Source organism: Marmota marmota, unplaced genomic scaffold (assembly GCF_001458135.2).
Source record: "Marmota marmota marmota unplaced genomic scaffold, marMar, whole genome shotgun sequence".
NCBI lineage: Eukaryota > Metazoa > Chordata > Mammalia > Rodentia > Sciuridae > Marmota > Marmota marmota.
In genome coordinates, this window is record NW_025999983.1 from 6740207 (window position 1) to 6760913 (window position 20707).

The window sequence follows — 20707 nt, forward strand, 5'->3', positions numbered from 1 at the left end:
ATGATGCATTCCAGGGGCTGGGGATGTGGCTCAAGCGGTAGCGCGCTCGCCTGGCATGTGTGCGGCCCGGGTTCGATCCTCAGCACCACATACAAACAAAGATGTTGTGTCCGCCGAAAAATAAATACATAAATAAATTCTCTCTCTCTCTTTAAAAAAAAAAAAAGCACAATAGAGCCAAAAAAAAAAAAATGATGCATTCCAAATATAAAACAAATGTTGTTATTTACACTTTTCTTTACTTCCTCTAAGCAGTCACAATTCCGAATTTAGTGTACAGTGAACTTAATCGTAATTACAGATATGATATCTTCATATTTTATAACTTGAGGAACTTTTGAAACTGAGTATGTGCATCTATATGGATATCTATATTGTTGTTTACAACACAAGACAAATGGAAATAAAGCCTAAATATTGTCCGTATATAGCTAATGATGCACTAAGAGAAAGGGCAGTTTGAAATAATACAATCAATCCCTCAACTATCTAGTACAGCATTAAGTATACGGTATGCAAGTTAACATTTAGATCAGATACTCATCACTTAAGCCCCCAAACTTAGTTCAGAAAGACAATCCTGATCTAAAACAAATGCTTCCTCTGTAGAGGATGGTGAGCACACTTTCATCTTTGGGATTTAGCATGTCATAATCATCATGGGTTCTTCTTTGCTAAATCACCCTAGAGTGAAACCTTGGATCATTTTTTTTTTTTTAGTATCATATCCACAAAGGAAGTTTTATTGGAACACAGCCACATTCACTTGATTGCGTATTGTCTGTAGTTACTTTGGTGCTATAATGAGAGAGCTGAGTCGTCTTGATGGAGATTACATATGATGCTCTCATCACTTCACACTGACGCTTGGCACACTATACACCACAGTGACGTGGTTAAAACTCAACAATTTTTCAAGCACCATTGTGTATTGGTCAAAACATGACATTTTCTTAAAAAAAAAGAAAGAGAAAAGGATCATTTGTTTTTTTTAATCGTGTTTTTTTTAAGTAATACATATGCACTGTAGAAAGTTTTATACAATGCAATAAAACAGAAGAAAGCAAATAAAAAATCACCCTCCATCTCACTCTCCAGAAACAATCATTGTGAAGTGCTCAATGACCTTTTCACTCACACTGTTCATTTCCCAGGGTTACCATAACAAATGATCACAAACCATGTGCTTTAAAACTACAGAAGATTATTCTCTCACTAGTTAGCGGGTCAGGAGTCCCAAATGACAGGGTCAGCACAGTTGCTTCCCTCTGCAGGCTCCAAAGGAGACTCTGTCCTGTGCATCTCCCCCAGCTTTTGATGTTTACCAAAGGTCCTGTTCCCTGCCCAAGACACATCATGCCAGTCTGCTTCACCATCATAAGGTCTCATTCTGTGTGTGTGTATCTCCCTGTGTCTCTCCTCCTCCTAGAAAACACACAAGTCATTGGCTCTCAGGCCCTACTCCAGTAGGACTTCATCTTTATTAATCACATCTGCAAAGACCTTATTTTCTAATGAGGTCATCATATTCTGAGGTTCTGGATGGACATGAATTTGGTGGTCACTTACTCAACCCCTACACACAATATAATACATATTCGTATAGTTGTAATAAGGTGATTTTTTATATAGCTTAGTTGTCTTTCATTTACTGTATCATGAAAGTGTCCCCATCTTTCAAAACAGGACTTTAGTTTTTGTAGAATGGTCCACCACGTGACTAGCCCATCATTTGAAGAACCAACCTGCACAGTCAGTCAGCATGGCTCCAGTCTTTGACAAATGTACATGTATGTGCCTAAATCTTTGGATTTCTCTCTGCTGATTTCCTTGCTATATATTCTAGTGAGTTTAATTATTGAATTAAGAACATGTGAAATAGCTTGTTTAATTGAATTCCAGGGATGGTAACAATTTCCCACCTCAGCAAGAGGAGAGGGCCTGTCGCATAGCATCCTGGTCTTGCTGCACACTGTAGTTTCTTTAGTTTAGTGTTTGACAAGTGGACAGCTGAAGAAATGTATTTTTATGTGAGGTTGCTTCTTTTTTTGTGGGTTAATTATTTACACATCCTTTTCTGAGCTATGAGTTTGTTCCTTGGGTCTCTGTCTAAATTTGTTTCCTCTCTCTCCGGTGGACTGATTGAGTAACCCTTATGTGAAGTGCCTGGGATCAGAAGTGATTTTTTTTTTTTTTCTGATTTTGCATTATTTGCTTATACTTACTGAGATATCTTGGGGATGAGACCTAAGGCTAAACATGACATTTCTTTTTGTTTCCTATATTCCTTGTACACAGCCTGCAGGGATTTTTATTCACTATTCTTAGTCTGCCCGCATTTTTACTGTGACTTATCACATGAGGTGGGTATGCAGGAGCTCAAAAAATTTTGAATTTTGGAGCATTTCAGATTTCAGAATTTTGGACTAGGGATGCTCAAGCTGATTTACTCCTTACAATGTTTATTTCTTTCTGTCTTATGGATGTATATGTGGCTCACCCCACCCATTTTAGACTTTGTGTGAGCTAAGAAACCTAGACACCACCCTCCCTCTCCCCTTTGCCCATTCCCTGGACCACCTTTGAACCTTGTACAGATGTTAATCGTGAACTCTATTTGCATCTTAATTGTTTACCCCTCTCTTTCCCTTCAAAGACTTTGAACCCTTTGGGGCAATGTCCATGTCTTATTCACGCTTTTGTGGATTGGCTACTCAATAAGTATTTGTTGAACTGGATTGTTACATTGTGACTCAGAAACAATCACAATTCTGGGTTAAGATAAAATAGCTGAATAAGGGCGTGTAAAATAAAGGTTGATTGTAAATGGGACTCTGAATAAAGTGCAGAGGATTTAATTCATTCATGTTGTAATTCCACTTTAAATTTTTAGAAGTAGTAATTTTTTGCCCCTGTTTCTCAGCCTTATTTCTAGATAATTGGGACTGTGAGGAACATTGTCTAAATAGGCAGTGTTAGCAAAAATGAGCATACTAATTTTAATGTTAATAATGGAATAAAGACATTAAAGTATTGAGGATGGAATAAGAATTACAGTTGTCAAAATTTTAAATTTCTCATTGTTTCTATTGCAATCTTGACTGTATTTGTTATAAATACAGCACAAATTTATGCACTTGTAGGTTTTAAAATAAATTCCCATTCAAAACTCAACTAGCTCTATTTGAGAAGTACTTGGAGAAAACCCTTTCACGTTTTCCTCCAGCAATGAGTTCATGAAGTGTTAACTTGAAAAGTTATGAGAGAACTTTTTAAAAATTGCTTTGCTGCAAGAAGCTTATCAATATCCTTGACAAGCATTTACTAGATGACCAAACGTATCTCCACAGCGACACTAACATAAACCATTGCCACAAGAGGGTTTTCAGTTCTGATCTTTTATGCTTCCAAGGTCCTTGATGCCCATCCTTGTGCTTTGGTGCTCTTTGTTCTCCCATCCCAGGTGATCCAAATGCCGCTGGCCCTAGAGGAGCTTCTATTGTGCTTGAATTCGGGACCCCCAAAAGACCACCAGAGACCAAGATCGATGTAAGCAGCAAAGAGGTGTTTATTTCGAGCTAGCTCGATCCTCCATGCGCACACACAGCAACTGGTGACGCTGAGAGGCCCCCAGCCCAGAGTTTACAGCAGTTTTATACATTCTTTGGAGAAGGCAGGGACCCCCCACATACATCATAGCATCTCTTAGCAAGTCATCACACACCGCGGGAAAATCAAATAACAACTCTAAAACATGATTAGCACATTCACTGGAGGGAACAAGTTGGGTAGGGGTGATTGGTTACTATAAGAGGGGGATTCCTTTGAACTGATTGGTTTAAGCCAAGAGGGGTGTTCGTGCTGAACTACATGGTTTCCCAACACGTTATCAACCACCATAAACTACTGGGAGGGTCATCTGGCATCTCAGGTATTTCCCTGTCTCATGCTGATTGGTGGCTGCTAGGGGATTGCTATGGATCCCCACCTAGCCTGACTGAGTCAGGGACACCTGGCACAGCATATCTCTCCTGTTATTTGTAGATAAACAACTTAGCAGGGTGGGAATGTGCCTAGGAGTGTTCTGTGGGTCTTTCCAAGGACAAAGGTGATGTCCCTTCCTTGGACAGGCTTTGCTCTGAGGTAGAGGCTGGTTTTTCACTTCCAAATCCTGGGTCCTGGGTTATGAATGCCCTCCCCTGGCCCTGTCACAACCCAAAGAGCTCTCTTCACTCTCTGCATGCTTGACACACTGTTGGGCACTTTTGTGGCTCTTTGGCATGCAGTGTGCCCTAGCTCTCGGGAAGCACGTTCTACTTTGCCTTGTGGACTGCAACCATCTAGAGACCGGGGCGAGCGTGCGCCGCAGTCCCCTGTAAAGACTCAACTATTTGAGACAATGGCTCTAACAGCGAACATTTGAAGGGCATCCACCTTCAAATGTTCGAGATTGAAACAATCCTCCAGGATCGTCGGAGTCCTGGCATTTTGGTCGTTGCCACAGCCTGCCCTCTTGAAGTTGCGGGGACTCTGGGTTCAGCTGTGCTGGGACCCTCCAAGACCCCGCGGTGGGGCCGTGCGTGAGCGCGCACGCAGTGCTGGCCAGCCCCGGTGAGCAGAGGCAGACCCCGGTTCTGCAGACCCGGCCTCCGGGTTCCACCGTCTCATCTCCCGGGCGTCAGGCGTGCTTTTGCAGAAGGGGCTTTCGGGCTCCTCCCGCGGGGCTTCCTCCAGCAGAGCGGAGGAGCGGAGAGGGGCTTCCGCGGACAAATGGATCCTCGGGGTGCCGAATTCAATCTGAGCCTCCTGCGGATGGTTCCAGGTCGCCCGCCCGGGGTGGGGGGAGGCTGGGTTGAGGAGCCATTTCGGCGGCGCTGGGATGCAACAGGACTTGGGAGGGGGGCGCCGAGGAGGCCCCTTGGCCCGCTTTGTTGGTGATGCCGGCCCTCCGCAGCCAGACCTCAAACGTGATTCCAAACGCAGGCGACCGGGCACTTCCTCGCACTAATTGGAGGGGGCAAGGGGTGACTCATATTACACCATGCGACCTTCCCTCCCCGGGCCGCTAAATCCTAGCTTTAAAAGGAAGTGACATGGGTGGGGAGAGACGTCAGCTGAGGATCACTTTTTTTTCTTCCCGAAGGGTCCACCCCTTGGGTGGAGTCTCGCTTTTTCTTTCCAGTGTTGGCTGACTTACAGCTCCTGTAAAGTAGTGGCAATTTCTGAACCCCAGCCGGCTCCCTTTCAGTTTCTGGCTCTTAAGTCCATGTGCCCAGGGCTGCGAGGAAGGAGGTATGTGCTCTTGGTGCCATTTCCAGGCACCTTCTCTGGGTGTGGCTGATGTCTGGATCCCCTTCCCGCACAGTGCTCTCCTCGCCTGGGTTTCCTCGGACCTCTGGAGGGTAGGCTGGCCGCGGGAGCGGGCGGCCGTGGGGAGGTGCAGGGGGCCTGCGGGGAGCCGGGGGCGGCTGCGCGGCCACCCGAGGACCGCGGCTTTGTGCGGGGCTGGGGAGCGTGCCTTGCGGGGTTCCACTTGCAGCCGCTGCTCTTGGCCCCTCCACCCACTGCCCCCGATGCAAGCATTTTCTCCGCTAAGGATGAAGCTGGGGAGAATGTTCCTGATACATATTGCTCTCTTTTGTGTCGTGCAACATGTTCTTCCGTCTTTGGCGTTTCTATGGCAACCACAAAAATACTACACCAAATGCAGACCCGACCTAAATTGATTTATTTGTATTTCCTTTCTGTGCCTGTTGTTGCTTGGGCTTGCTGGAATCCAGCATGGCTTGGTGGCTACCCCTCCTCACTTTCATTTTGGTTTTTCCCTATCACAGGAGGGCTGGGGGAGGGGAGTTGTCAAGGAAACAGGCATTTGTAATCACCTCTTTATTTACTTATTTTGGGGCCTATGAATTTCTCCATCATATCTAGGAATTAAAAACGGAATACTTTGATGTTTATGCAAGTCTTTAGTGTCTGGGTGTTTTTTCTTTTTTAGAAAATCTAAACATTTCTTAAGATGTGATATTGACTGCAAGCTAAGGAGAAGGAGTGTTTATAGGAAGGAGGTGAGATCCTTGAAATAAACTTTCAGAGAGTGCCTGAGAACTCGCACTGATAAATAGTTATCAGCTACCCAGGCTTGCCTACATAGCTCAGTATCTTTAAGATGGGTCTTTGCTCTTGTGTGAACTTACGGTAGCATTAATTCAAAGTTCAGTTTGGACCTGGGGGGAACAAATGGTAACAACCAGCAGAATTCTCCATGTTTTGTTTGTGCATTGCCCTTAGGTGGGTTACCAAGCCTGTTCACCCTTGTTAAAAGTGAAGGTTGATGGACTTTCTGTTCCAAAACTGTAGGATTGACCCATCTGTGCTTATTAGTTAACCATCTTCAGCTGAGGAAAAAAAAAAAAAGTCAAGAGAGGGAAGGAAGTTTGTGAGTGTGTGTGTGTGTGTGTGTGTATGTATATATGTGTAGGTGTGCCAGGAGAATAGGGCCAAAATATCACAAGTCCCAAGTTAAAACTACAGAATTGTCTTCATGTTCTGTTTGGGGAGAAAGACTGATTTTTCAGAAAAAAAAAAGAAAATTATTATCTACTTTTTTAGCAAATTAAATATAATTAGAATCAAATAACACATCTCTTAGAAAGACATAATCCAAATGGACCTATTAACAAATGCTGCTTAAACTGATGCTTTTTTTCAGTCCACGAGGAAATATTTAATAATAAAAGACCCTATGCTTTTGATGGGCAGCCTAAATTACCAAAATTATATTACCAACTCTATACTGGATTCCTAAAATTATTTGTAAGGAGATCTGTGAAGTTTGCTTAGTTCGATCCCCACCTTCACCAAAGGAAGCCTAAAACATTGCTTAGAATCCTGAGTAACCCTGCCAGGTGGGAGCAGGAAGAAGGGGCGGTTTTAATGAGGCTCTGTTTTCAGAGAGGCTCATCTAAACATGCTATTATCTATGTCTTATAAAAGTGACTACAGCGCGAGAGAGATCCCGAGCATTTCAGATTCAGAAGTCATCCAAGAATCTTGGGGCTAAATAAATAGCAGGTACAAAGCTAGAACTGAAAGCAAAGACAAGGGAAGATTTAAAGGGCACAGCCCAGATAAGTATTGTCAAAAGAATATGACCCTCATTTTGAAAAGCACATGTCAGTTCACATAGAGAGACGGTGGGATGGTAGGTTTTCAGTGCTTGTTCTGGAAGGAATTTATGCCAAGTCACTGTTTTTCTAGCCTGAAAATGGACCTAAAGGATGTAGAGTTCCCACATGACCTTCCAAAGCAAATTGACAGTGTGTAAGTCAAAGTCTGCTTTGTGAGCTCTCTTGAGTTTCCAGAGCAGGCATTTCAAAAAGCCTAGTGGTATGGAATTCAACGAATAGTAAGAACCCTATGGCAGCATAGCCCCAAACAAAAAAATGAAAACCACTTTGTGATATTCAGAGAGAGGTTAAAATAATTAGCCGTCTTGAGCTGGGGAAGGTAATGCTGCAGCGGATGTGAATTCGGGGCTCTCTGGAAGAGGCTGAATGGAGGTGACGCTGAGTTAACAACTGGAGCGAGGCAGTCATTGCCTTGGTTTTCACCATCTGCAAGAATTTGACTCGGTTGTTGTGAAACTAGTGAGACAAGTAGAAGGTATATCTTAGTCACAGGGGAAATGTGCATCTTCTAGGTCCATTTTCAGGCTAGAAGGTCTGCTTTCAAGTTTAAAATCCACCTTAACAGGGTGGTACAGTGCAGGAGAGCACCCAGCTGGAGAGGAGGAAGTGGGATGCAGCTAGTCCTTGAAGTTCACCAGGTGGAGGAATTCTTGCCCAGGATGCCCCAGAAAGCAGAGATGGGTGATAAAGAATGGATCATGGATCTAGCAAGCTTCCTGGTCCAAGCAGAAGTCAGTCTTCAGTGGAGAAACCAAGCAGGTATGCTCTGTGCTGGCTGAAAGAATAGAAACAGATACAGATTCAGGAACAGAATTAAAAAAAAATCAGTTCAAGAAGGACTTAAAAGAAAGACTGACTTCAAGACAGAGTCCTTATCCCCACCCCTTCCACTCCACCCCAGCCCTGTTCCCCTAGTATAGGGGTTTGAGCCCAGGGCTCTCTACCACTGAGCTACATCCCCAGCCTTTTTTAATTTGTATTTTGAGTCTGGGTTTCAATAGGTTGCCTAGTCTGCCTGTGAACTTGAGATCCTTCTGCCTCGGCCTCCCAAGTTGCCTACAGGTGGATCATACCGGATTCCAGGTGTGCTAGCACTACCTTGTGTGCAGAATCCTTCGTAATCCATTAATGTTTTAGCTGGAGCTCAAAACTTAAAAGGTTAGACTTAAGTCAAAATTTAAATATGTAAGAAAAAAATTTGAGAAGAGGGAACCTCAAATGTACCCTAATAAGATATCCTCCTAATAATTCCTACCACTGCTATTGCTTAAAGTCGTGGGTGCTCTGATGGCCATTTGGTGGACAGTGCAATTTGTCCTACCTGCCATATTCTGGAAGGAGGGTGGTGGCATGGAAACAGGTGGCATTCACGTTTCTGAGTGGGTTTTGGTACCCTGTTGGAGAAACATGTCAGCGCTTGTGCAACATTAACAGAACCTGGGCAGCTTTAATGCAGCAGCCTCTGTCTATGTCAGAATGAGTTAGAAAGCTGTCATCAGAACCCAGAAATCTGGCTTCCTGTGTGTGCTTATGAGGGGCAGCAACACTGCCAAGGCCGAGGGAAGAGGACCCCTCTGCACAAGTGCTTATTGTGTATCTCTATGGGTCAGGTGAGCAGAGCAGGCACTTTCAATGCCAGAGCCTTCACCCCTCCAGTGGGCGTTGAAGGGACAGCCTGTGACTGGCTGACTCCTGTTTTCTTCTAATGATAGGATTAGAAGAAATGTCCTCAGAGCAATGTCTGTCGAACATCATCATGGAGCCATCTTTCTAACCTGCCTTTTCCAGAACGTACTCTTGCTCCACCAAGATGGCCTACCTGTTTTCCTTCCGTCATCACTTTGTTGCTCCAATCTGTTTTGCTCTACTTCTGTCTTTGACTCCAAGTCACAGCTTCCAGTCACCCTTCATTCATTCATTCATTCACCCACACAGGCAGACCACCCATCCATTATCCATCCATTCAACAAATAGTGTTGAGTGTGACGTCACAGGCACTGTATGTTGTGACATAGCAATAAGCAGGAAAGTAGTTCTCCTCTAAGAAGCTTAGGAACTAGCAGGGAGGCAACGTGGCAACTCCAGGGGACCCTTACGTTCCACAGACGCATTTGTCAGCTAATGACACTGAACATAGTTTCATTGAACAATTTTATACATAGATCATGCTAGATAGGGAAGAGTGTGTGATTAGTCATTGATTGTTGTCTATTTTACTTTTTTCCCCCTTGTTGGTTGAGTGTAAGGCTGGGAAACATTTGTTAATTAACAAAATGGGAAGAAGCAGGATTTCCGGCCCTGGTATGAAAGGCTTGGGTATTCTCTTTCCAAAAGAACAAGCTAAGCGAGATCATCTGGAGCTTTCCTCTTGTTTTGAGTTGCTCCTACATTTCCCAGGGACTATAAGCTCCCCCCAGGTAGACATAAAATGTAGCATGCTTTTAAAAAGAGAAGCTGCCTTCATCAAAATTATATGCCCACTGACGTCATGAATCCTCATTTCCTGTGAAGCTTATTCCCCACAACTCATTCCAAGTCCATGTCTTGTTCCAATAGGAATAAGGGGTTTTTGCCCCCTGACAGTTGTATTCGGCCATGTAGAAATAGCGGGTCACCCAGGCCAGGCAGAGAAGGCATTTCGACAGCTGTGCTGTGGTCTTCCCTTCCTATTCACGTTGCAAAGCTCCTCCTGGTAGAACAGTTTGCCCCACTTCATTTCTACCTTAGTCTGGAAATCACATGGGCAGCAAGACAGAGTTCATCTGGAAGACCTGCCCCTGTGTTTGGCTGGTCTGGGGAGAAAGAATGCAGCATTTTCTTTGTGATTTCAGTCTCAGGAGAGATCAGCTTGTCCCTCCAGCATGAAGCTGATCCCTGTCACTTCTTGTCTCTGCTCTCTTGGGTAAGACCGAGGAGCTACTTCAAGGTCCTTCCCCTGTGCAGTCTGTAAGAGGAGAGTGCATTTTGGATTTTATGGTAGTTTGAAGCTGACACTAAAATGCTTGCAGGAGAGGGTTCCTCAGTATGGGGGATGAGGCAATTTGCAGACAGTGAGGTGTCTGGCCCATAGGATATGTGAAAATGCCATCCACATTGAGTGCTCCCTGCATGTCAGTCTGTTTATTAATTCATGGTATCCTCATAAACACATTAGCATGTCAAAACTGTTATCACTTTCCCCTTACAGAGAAAGCAAGTAGAGATTAGCAAGACTTCCAGGCGTGGTGGCACATGTCTGTAATCCCAGAGGCTCAGTAGGCTGAGGCAGGAGGATCACAAGTTCAAAATCAGCCTCAGCAACTTAGCAAGGTCCTAAAGCAACTCAGTGAGACCCTGTCTTTAAAAAATAAATATTTTTAAAAAGCTGGGGATGTAGCTCAATAGGTAAGTACCATTGGGTTCAATCCGGGTTAAAAAAAAAAAAAAAGACTGACTCACCTAGGATTGTAGCAGAGCTGAGATTTGAACCCAGTTTCTTGCTTTCCAGAGCCTGGCTTTGAAACCCCCAAGTATGCCTGTGTTGCTGTGGCAAATTCTTCAGGATTCCCAGTGCCTGGTGCTCAACCCAGTACAGAGCAGATGTGCAGGAGATTTTCCTTTAAATAATGAACAAAGCTGGACCACAGAGACCTTCCCCTTGCATGCTTCCATCCTAGTTTGTAAGAGCTGCAGAAATACTGCAAGAGAGAAGTATTATAGAAACTGGAGGGAAACTCAGCGGTGCTGATAAGATGTGCTGCCATCATTTCCAAGGGAATGTGGTCTTTTGTGTTTTAGTCAAAGACCTGAGATGGGAGCAGGGGAGGACCCTGTGGTTAAAACATCTGAATCCAAGCTGTGCTCAGCCCAGGGTTTAGCCAAGGTTGAAGCTCCCTGAGCGGCAGCACTTAAGGGTACTCCCAGGGCTGCTCTTCCTGGTTCCCGAGGCTGTGGCTGGATGGAATCCAAGGTTTTCTTTCAACCTTTTGTCGATTTCATCACTGTTAAGTTTAAAGGCAGGTCTGGAAAGATACTGCCAGGGCTCATCTTGGACAGAGTTGGAAATGAGAATGGGAGAAATGGATTGATCCAGCAGTGAGATTTGCTCTGTCTCCCATCTCCATGGGCTCCTCCTGAGCAGTCAATTCTCTGTGGGCAGAGGTTAACCAAGGCTGATGAAATTTTAAAGCACCAAGCACATCTTCTTCCCGGGATGCTGTAGCCAGAAGCATACAGTCAATGCGGTCATCTGAAGTTTTACCCTGGATCCTACTCGTAAGTCACCTAGCCCATCCCCTCTCTGTCCTCCCTTTTCTACCGTGGGGGAAGGTGAGCCGAAAGGAGACAAGATGAGCCACTTCCGTCCTGGAATATGTGGACACCTTGTCTAGCCACCCTTCCACCGTCTGTCTGTTTCTCTGATATTTTCTCTCTATTCAGCCTTCAAAAAACAGGAACTCTTTCTAGATGCAGGACTATAGTATATGATAATTATTTCTTGACAGGTTTATCTTAATTACTGCAGTCGTTCTTATTGATGGCACAGGGTTCTTAATTGTACTGTTTTTAGCACAAAACAGAGCAGCTGGCCCTGAACACACATGGCACTGTAGCCTGGAGAAAAATGGGGTGCAAGAAGTCGGGTGGTCAGGTGGCCCGTGTGGTCTCTCAGCCAGGCTCTCCCAGGGCAAGACTTCTCAATCTCATTACTATCGAGGTTTGGGGCCAAAGAATTCTCAGTTGAGGGGCTGTCCTGTGTGGGCTAGACTGCTGAGCAGCATCTGTGGCCAATCCCATTAGATGCCATAATAGTCCCCCTAGCCCTAGTCCTAACAACATGTTCCAGAAATTTCCAGTTATTGCCTGAAGGGACAGAATTGCCCACCACTGGGAACCACTGCCTGAGGGAATTTGCACATGCAACTCCTGTTCTCTGAAGTCCTGTTGGTCTGCTCCTCGATTTCTTGTCTCCTTTTATTTATTTTATTTTATTTTTCAGTTGTAGGTGGACACAGTACCTTTATTTTATTTGTTTTTATTTTTATGTCGTGGCGGGGATCTAAGCCAGTGCCTCACATATGCTAGGCAAGTGCTGTACCACTGAGCCCCAGCCCCGGCCCCGTAAACCTTCTGAGGACTCATTTTCTGACAAAGATGGGGGAGGAGGGGTGTCCCCACCAAAATGGCAATTTCTTAATTTAAATTCACAAATACTTTAAGAGAACTTGGAAAATCATACACTGAGTGGAAGGCACACGTGGAATCATGCACTATTGAAATATGTGGGGCTTCTGGTAAATCTGCATGGAGAATGCTCTCGGAACCAGGGTTTCTCGTAACCAGAGTGACAACTGGGAGCTGGGTGTGACTGGGTGGCCTGACAGGGCTCCACCCAGGACCCTTCCCCCTGCCTGGCGGGGTTGGTCTGCAGCCTTCTCCTTCTCCCTCAGGGAGAATTCGCTTAACCTTGATTCACAGATGATTAACAGCTAATCTACTAAGGTCCTCCTCCCACTTCTTGCCGGGAGTCTCATTCCTGCTAGAGAAGGAGGCGGGGAGTTCCTGGAGGAACCTCCATTCAGGACCTGTGGGTTCTCCACCAAAGTCGTGGCAGAAATTAAGGATGTGTCAGAGGCACAGGCAGAGACTCGATTAGGAAAGCAGAGACAGGCAAGGGAGAATGCGGGTCATCTTGAGAGCCCGAAGCAGCAAACCTTGCTTTGGGGTGTTAATATTTATGGAGGACGGTAGCTCCACAGTAGCTAGGGCCGAGCTGGAGGTGGAGTCGGGATAGGGTTACACAGTTCACCCTGGTCTCCCTGTGTGCTGGCCCATTGCCCCACATTGGGTCACTTTTGCAGGCGAAGACGTGGGCCAAGGATGAGGACTGAATTGCTCACCAGTTGCTTGTTTTGTTCTCCATCAGTTCATAGTGTTGCCTGTGTTCCAATGGCTTATGGATACTTTTCCTTTGAGAGAATTTCCTTTCTTTATCCCCAAGTTCCTATCTCATCCCCAGCTATGAACTTGCTTCCCACCACCCAACCCCATCCTTTGAAGCCTCCCTTCTCTGTTGCTTCCCCTATGAGGGGCCACCTTGATGGCCTTCCTGGGCCAGCTGCTCTGCCCCCTTCAGCTAGGGCCTTAGTTGGTCTTCCTTGGGGGACACTTGGGTTCCATAACTCCTGTGTCTTCCCATCTCCCTTCCTTCCAGACCTTAAAGATTGACAGGAGTGAGATGAGTCTTTTGTTCTATCTTCTCACACAGAACCCTATTAGAGCATCCAGAACCCTATTGGAGCATTTTTGGCCAAATTCTTGTGTTCAGGCTATCAATTACCTCGCACTAGGGGTGCAAGAATAAATCTGATACCAGCCATGCCTTGGAGGAGGGCAGGGTAGCAACCTAAATAGGTCATTTGAACACCCTGAGATCAGGTGTGTACACAGAGCATTGTGGGGACACTGAAAGGGGGCTACCTGACCCCCCACACCCACCCACACACCCACCAGACGTCAAGTCAGGGATTCCAGAAATATTTCCTAGAGTAAACCCTCAGTTACATCTGGGAATGGGGGACACTCATCCTAATGTGCTTATGTTACCAATGTTTTTGCCCCTTAACTAGTTCTTTTCCCTCAGGATTGTGGAACCACTAACAAGACCAAGCTCCCAGCGGGCAGCACAGGGGACTTTTATCCTTGGTCCGAATAGGAGAAATGGGGGGGAGACTTGCAAATCACTTACCCTCCCCGGGGGGGGGGTTGGAGGCTACAGAAGGGGTGGAAGGGGTGGGGGGCCGGGGAAAGGGGAGGATATTTCTGTCTTTTCTGGGAATGGGTGGAGATTTTCCAGGAGGTTGAGCACCACTCCTTTTTGCTCCTTTCTTTCTGGTTCTCCTCCTGGCCATTGTCAACAGTTATGGCCCTGGTGGGAGGGGTGGTCCTTGGCCCTGCAGTTTGGGTTCTAACGAAGGTTGAGGTTGCCTGGGGTCACTCTGACCTCTATCTTAGATCCAACCATTTCGAGAGCCTGCAGGAAGAGGAATTTCTGGCCTCAGGCATCCTTGTCCTGGGAGATAAGCAAGATTAGTGCTGGGTAGCATTTCTGTAGGTCACCTGGGCAGTACAAGATTGGGGGTGAGGGAGACAGCACTTGGTTTCCGGGAGGCTGGAATGGGAATCAGAAAGAGATGGAGATGGAGGGATCTGGCCCAGAGATGGAGGGATCTGGCCTGGTAAGGAAGGGACTTGGAGGATGGGAGAGGCTAGAGTTTCACTGCGACCCTAGGAAGGATGTGGGCTGTCCCAGCAGGAAGTAAAGGGGCCCAAGAACTGAATCACCTTGTACCTCATGTACAAGGTGATTCAGTTCTCACCTTGTACATGAGGTAGTTAGAGGGTCCCTCTGCAGACCTGGGGAAGGGGGATGGAGGGGAGGGAGTCGGTCTGAGAGGTCAGCAGAACTGGATAATGTATCCAGGGCCTCTTCCACACTCTAGAGTAGTAAATACAGGAAACAACAACAACTCTTCTGTGTTATTCTTTCCAAGTGTGGCTCACTGCACTGAGTTTTTAACCTTGCCACGTATGCACCTCAAAAAGCAGCACTTTATTCGGCCTGCTGTGGTATGAACTTTACAGAAAGTGTCTCATTCATCCTTTCGCCATCCACACCGAATTTTCTCTAATTTGATTTGAAACTGAGGACCATAAAGGTTAACTAGGTCCTAGAGTCGCCATGACTTTGCTCTGTGGTGAAACAATTGCACATACTTCCTGGGCTCGTTCTTGCCTTTCCCCAGTCTCGCTGGATCTTCTTTCAGGCTGAAGAAGTTTCCTTTAGCTTCAAAATGTGCCGAGATTTTTTTCCATCTCAATCCCTCAAATCAGAGGAAAACTTAAGAAGTTACCAAGACCAAATGGTCTGATGAAAGTTTCACGGGATCACTAAAACACTAATTTGACCCCCATTTCTAGAAGACTAAAAGGAGTGAACTTTTACAGGTGACTGGGAGAAAGGACCATAGAGAGTTTGCCCAGTTTTTAATTATTATTAATTTTTAGGTTGGTTCCAGGTTTCGCTGCGTTAGGGCTTCCTCTGACTCCCGCCATCTTCTCAAATGGCTGAACGATTGCTTGTCTCTCCACAGTCAGATCAGCAGCAGCTCCAGTCAGGCTTGCTCCCCAGAGAAAATGTTGCTGAAAGCTCGGTCCTTGTCCCTGATGCCAATCCAATGACAAGGACAAGTTTTGAGAAAAAGGAAAAAGACAGTTTATTGTTTTGCTAGCAAAAGAGAAGACCGGGGACTCCTGTCCCAAAGGCTGTGATTCTGCCCATCAGCAGGAACAGGGGGCTTTTAAAGAGGTGATTCAGAGAAAATGAGGTTAGGGAGGAGAAGATCTGGGAGAAGGTTGGAAAAAAAGAAAAAAACGTGAATTTCAAAGCGACAAGGGAAGAATCAAGTGAAGCCTTGTTAGAGAAATGCCCCCCCTTCAACATGGACTTTGTAAGGTCTGCATCTAGCTGTGTCCTGAGGGTGCTGAGCTGGCCACCTGTCAGTCAACATGCCATCAGTATGGTGGGAATGTTTCATCAGTGACCACCTGGGGGGTTGCCTGCCTGCTCCACTGAACACTCTCCATGAGCAGTGTAGACAGGGGCCTTTTAGGGACTATGAGGAGTGACAGAGAGGGGAACAGGACTAGGAACAGCCTGGACTGGGCCTCAAGCACGGCCTTTGACTTTCTGTCCGAGAGACCTTGAGCTCACTCAGACCAGGAGCTGAGTCTTGGTGTGCGTTGTCCCTGGCACTAGGATTTGACTTATCCAAGGTCCCCTTGAGTGTGGCCCTTGTTTCCTGGCCTGCTCAGTGAGGCGTCCAGGTGAATGTGCACTCGGCAACGGAGGCACCGCGTGTGGAGGTCGTCCGGGTGTGTGCAGAGCTGCGATCATCTCAGTCATCTCGCTCTCAAGTGACAGTTTTGCAAGACCTGAGGGAACCTTTTTTTTTTTTTCTCAATGCTGGGGCTGGAAGCTAGGGGCACTATGCTACCGAGCTACAGTCACAGCCCCTTTTAATTTTATTTTGAGACAGTCTCACTAAGTTGTCCAGGCTGTCCTTGAACTAGCGATCCTCCTGCCTCACCTTCCCAAGTTGCTGGGATCACAGGTGTGTACCAGGATGCCCAACTTCCAAGGAAAAGATTTATTAAATTGAAACAAAGTTGCATAGGCCCTGATATGACATGCACAATTCCCATGGAGTTTGAAGACACAGCAGAGGCTTTTCAGACTTAGTTGCAGCCTCCCACACTGAAGGAACATCTGTGGTGGTTTTGAGAATGAAACTGAGCTGGGTGGTCTCTGAGTAACTCTGGGAGCAAGGACCTTGTTGTGGTCTCCTGGCTTCTTCTTCTACCATCCAATTCCAAATGAGGAATCTGAGTCGTGAGGTTGGGTGGGATGGAGTCACCCGCCAGAGTATGCCTGCCTGGATTCTTTCCTTCTCTGTTCCCCGTTTCTGATGGCATATTTGATGGAGGGCTGCTTGGTTCTCTTGCCCCTGGTCTCTGGTCACCACCTTTACGTACCTTCCCTTGTTTCTGCTAGAGAACCCCTTCTCTGGATGATTCCAAAGCCTACTCTGTGCTCTACTCTCTCCCGTCACCTTGGACAAGCAATTGCTGATCCTGTTGCCACAGTGTATACGTTACCCTCACGTTCTCATGCAGGTGCTTACACTGGGGTTGTCTTTGAAATCTGAGCACAACATGTGTGTGCAATTTGCCAGTTCACATCTTAACAAGCTGTCCTGAGCATCACTATGAGGGTCTCATGCTCCCCAGTGGGGCTGGAGAATAATTGGGCCCAAATCTCCAAAGTTTGGGTGGGACTTGTAGTAATAAATGGAAGAGGAACCAATAGGCATTCCTTTTCCCCCCTTTTTACAGAAAGATGTTGGAGGAGAAAAGCAGAGCTATGGACAGGCAAACCGGGGACAGGTGCACCAGGGACAGGCGAACCAAGTTTTACTTGATATATTGGAGAAAAAGAAGGAAGGATGGTGGAGCGCTTTCATTAGCATGTGTATGCATCTGTGTGTGTGCATCTGTGTGTGCATCTGTGTGTGCTCATCTCTGTGTGTGCGCATCTGTGTGTGTGCATCTGTGTGTGTGCATCTTCATGTGTGTGCATCTTTGTGTGTATCTGTGTGCATCTGTGTGTGTGCATCTGTGTGTGCACATCTGTGTGCGCATCTCTGTGTGTTGCATCTGTGTGTGTGCATCTTTGTGTGTATCTGTGTGTGCACATCTCTGTGTGTGCACATCTGTGTGTGCGTATCTGTGTGTGCATCTGCGTGCATCTTTGTGTGTGTGCATCTCTGTGTGTGTGTGTGCATGCAGCCTTGCTCTTTTTAAAACTGTGTTGGTAATTGTGGCTGTGAGGTGCTACACAATCCAGGAGTTCACAGCAATCATTTGAAAATGGACATGGTGCACTGCTGAGGCAACTGCACACAAGAGGTGGAGCATCCAGCCCAGTGCAACTCCCTTTGAAGGATTCATGGGGGTGGAACAGCGGGCCTTGTGGGGCAGGGCCTGATGAAAATGGAGAAAGGCGTTTCTGACCACGGAGTTTAGCTCAGATTAAACCAACAAGTCTGCTGACACATGTCACCCGTTTAGGAGCCAGAATCACCCATGTCTGGGCGCGAGCACTCAGCCGTGTGGCCCCCTGGCCCCAATCTGAATACGCAGTGTGCAAAGATGCTGTTGACACCCTTGTGCTTCATTAGGCTTCATCTGATTTCACTAGAACTCCTGGCTCACCAAGCTCGACCGCCTGGCTTCCCAGGTAGGCTGGGAAAGCAGCTATTGGTAGCACGTCGTCTCCATCTTAGAGGTGAAGATGCGGAGCTCATGTAGCCTTTGTGTTACCCTCAAAGGCACCAGTCCTTTGGCTCTGAGTCCCTGTGCCAGTGTCCTGGTCGACACCCTCACCCTGGGCAGCCCCTGCAGGTCCTGCATGTTTGGGCTCCATATTGTGAGTGCAAGCAGCTGAGGTCCACTCACAATACAGAGAAAAGGCATCAAGAGGACACACCCCGCTGCAGGAGTGCCTTTCTCCCTGGTTGGCTGGTTGGCTGGTTTCTAACATGTGTTGGGTGTTTTTTTAGTGGCATGATAGAAAGTTCTAGAAGGCTCTCTGATCAACATCTATATCTGGACAGAAGGTAGATTAGATGCCTAGTTCCCCACATGAAATACTGTGTGGTGGACATGGCTGACCCTTCAGTCTGTTCAGTTTAGGAGAATTTCTTCACCACCAACCAGGGCCAGACCCATGTGGGATACTAGATACAAGGATGGGATACATCATGGCTCCCAAGGAGTCCAGCCCTGTGGGAAGGTGGACATGTGTGCAGAGGGAAGTGACATTCATCTCCACCACGGGGCCTTGGTCCTGTGCAGGACCTCTCATGCCATTGGTCTCACTCACACACACAGGGAGTGGTGAACTGGCCTCGAGGGACCATGAGAAGACAGGAAGGAGGCCCCAGTGTTGATGCCAGGGCTTGAGCAGGGTTTCCAGGGTCTCCAGGGTCGAGCCCACACATTTGGCAAATCAGCAAAGGGGAAGAGGGAGAGGAACAGAGGGGCCAGCATGTTCCGGGGCTCAGAAGCACCGACAGGAGCCTGCTCAGAAACCACACCAGCACGAAGGCTGTCCTGGCCTCTCCCCACCCCCTGGGGAGGCAGGGGCCTCACTTTCACTTTTTATTTTCAAAACACTGCACATTCCAGGGGGCAGCAGCAGCAGTCTTCCACTTTATCTTTTGAATTCTCGCCATTCTTTCCTGCAGGAGAGCGAGTTCCTTGGGAACATTTGGTGTCCCCACTCCCCAGGATGGAGCTTCCATAAATATTTGTTGAAGGAATGAAAGAGCCCTGGAAGGAAGGGGCTAAGAAATGGACAGCCCAAGGCCAGGGGAGGGCTGCCCCTCCGTCTCCCCAGTAGCTTGGCTCGAGCCAAGATGGCATCATAGCAGCAAGCTGCTGGTTCAGAGGCTGCTTTTGTTTAAAAAGAGAGAGAGAGAGAGAGAGAGAGAGAGAAAGAGAGATGAATTGCTTCGTCTTTTGTTTGTTGGAGCGGGCTTTAGCTTGGTACCATAGAGTCACCAGTCCCTAACGCTGACCATTCCTGGGCAATGGGAATCCCTTCACAGGGCACCTCTTGCTCAGGTCTGAGGTCAGATTCCAGAAATGGGTGCAATTCATTGTTGAGCTGGTGCTGGGGGCCGGGCAGGGCAGCTCACAATCTATACAATTGAGCTAGCTGCTGACTTAAAAAAAAAGAAAGAAAAGAAAACCCCTTTTTCAAATGATATGTCCTTACTTTCTGTTATAAAATATCTTCCAGAGTTGGACAGATTTGAGGAGTTTTCCCGTCAGTAAAGTCAAAGTACCATTGAGTCAGGGCAGCTCCATGGTGTCTAAACTGGGCTCTCACTTAGGATGCCACCCTCAGAGTGAGGCTCGGCTTTTACAGTCTTGAAGTCCTTAACAGTCTTTGGAAAAGGAAACCCACACTCTCATTTTTTCCAGGTCCTACAAACTACCCATCGCGTCCTGCATTGAGTTGAGAGTTCATTGAGCTTCCATGTGTGCCAGTTACTGTGGAGTGGCTACAGTGCCCCCCTAACTGGACAGATTCACAAAAGCAGGACCTCAAGGCTGGGCAGCAGTGGTAGTAACCAGCAGTGGGCAGCTGGCACTGTGGATAGCGCGGGTCACATTACTGCCACCTCAGTCTCCAAATGGTGCCCTGTGGCTTTTAGACCTTGATGTGCTCAGAAATCTATTGTGCAGCATCATGACTGTAGTTAATAATAATGAATTCTATGCTGGAATGGGGCTGAAAGAGCAGGTTTTGAACGTTCTCACCACAAATGATAAGCAGGTTGGATCTTAACTATCTTGATCAAGTCGTCTCCCCATGTAAACGTGCATCAGAACGTCATGTTGTAGACCATAAACATACATACTTTTTAACTTGTCAATTAAAAAGTAACTTTAAACATCTGTGATGAAACAGTTGCCAAGTCCTTCACATCCAGCACGTGATTAAACTTTCCACCAAGTCTTATCAAAACCCAGCCTGAAGCATGGCTCTATGTGGATGATACTTCTCTGTTTCTAAGGAAGGAAGATTCATAAAAAGAGGTGCCAAAGTCCAAGCCTGAAGTTACTCCAAGTAAGAGAATTCTTGTCCCAAAGAGGATGAGAACTTAATCATTTGTGTGTGTGTGTGTGTGTGTGTGTTAATGTAATTATCATTCCCCCTTCTGTATTTTGGCTGTCTCTGTGGTTCAAGTCATGAATTAAAATGTACCTTTCAAATTTTCCAAGAGCATCAAGTTTACGTTCAGAGAAGGTAACATTTTTGAGGGGAAAAAAAATACAAAAAAAAGCAGAGTTCTCAAAATGGTACTTGAATACTCTCAATATTGGGCGAATCTGCTAACCTTGTTGTC

The 20707-nt window shown here is 46.5% G+C and overlaps 1 protein-coding gene across 3 annotated transcripts in view; it reads left to right on the plus strand.

Annotated features, from left to right (window-relative positions):
- The first annotated feature begins 5143 nt into the window (after positions 1-5143).
- Agpat4 (1-acylglycerol-3-phosphate O-acyltransferase 4) overlaps positions 5144-20707 on the plus strand; it is a 103078-nt gene continuing 87514 nt past the window's right edge. Inside the window, exon 1 of one of the 3 annotated variants that reach the window (XM_015498606.2) lies at positions 5144-5292. The gene's annotated coding sequence lies outside the window, so the exon portion shown is untranslated. Of the gene's footprint in view, positions 5403-11176; positions 11445-20707 lie in introns of those variants that run through there. The other 2 variants (XM_048805881.1, XM_048805882.1) reach the window with 2 other exon arrangements.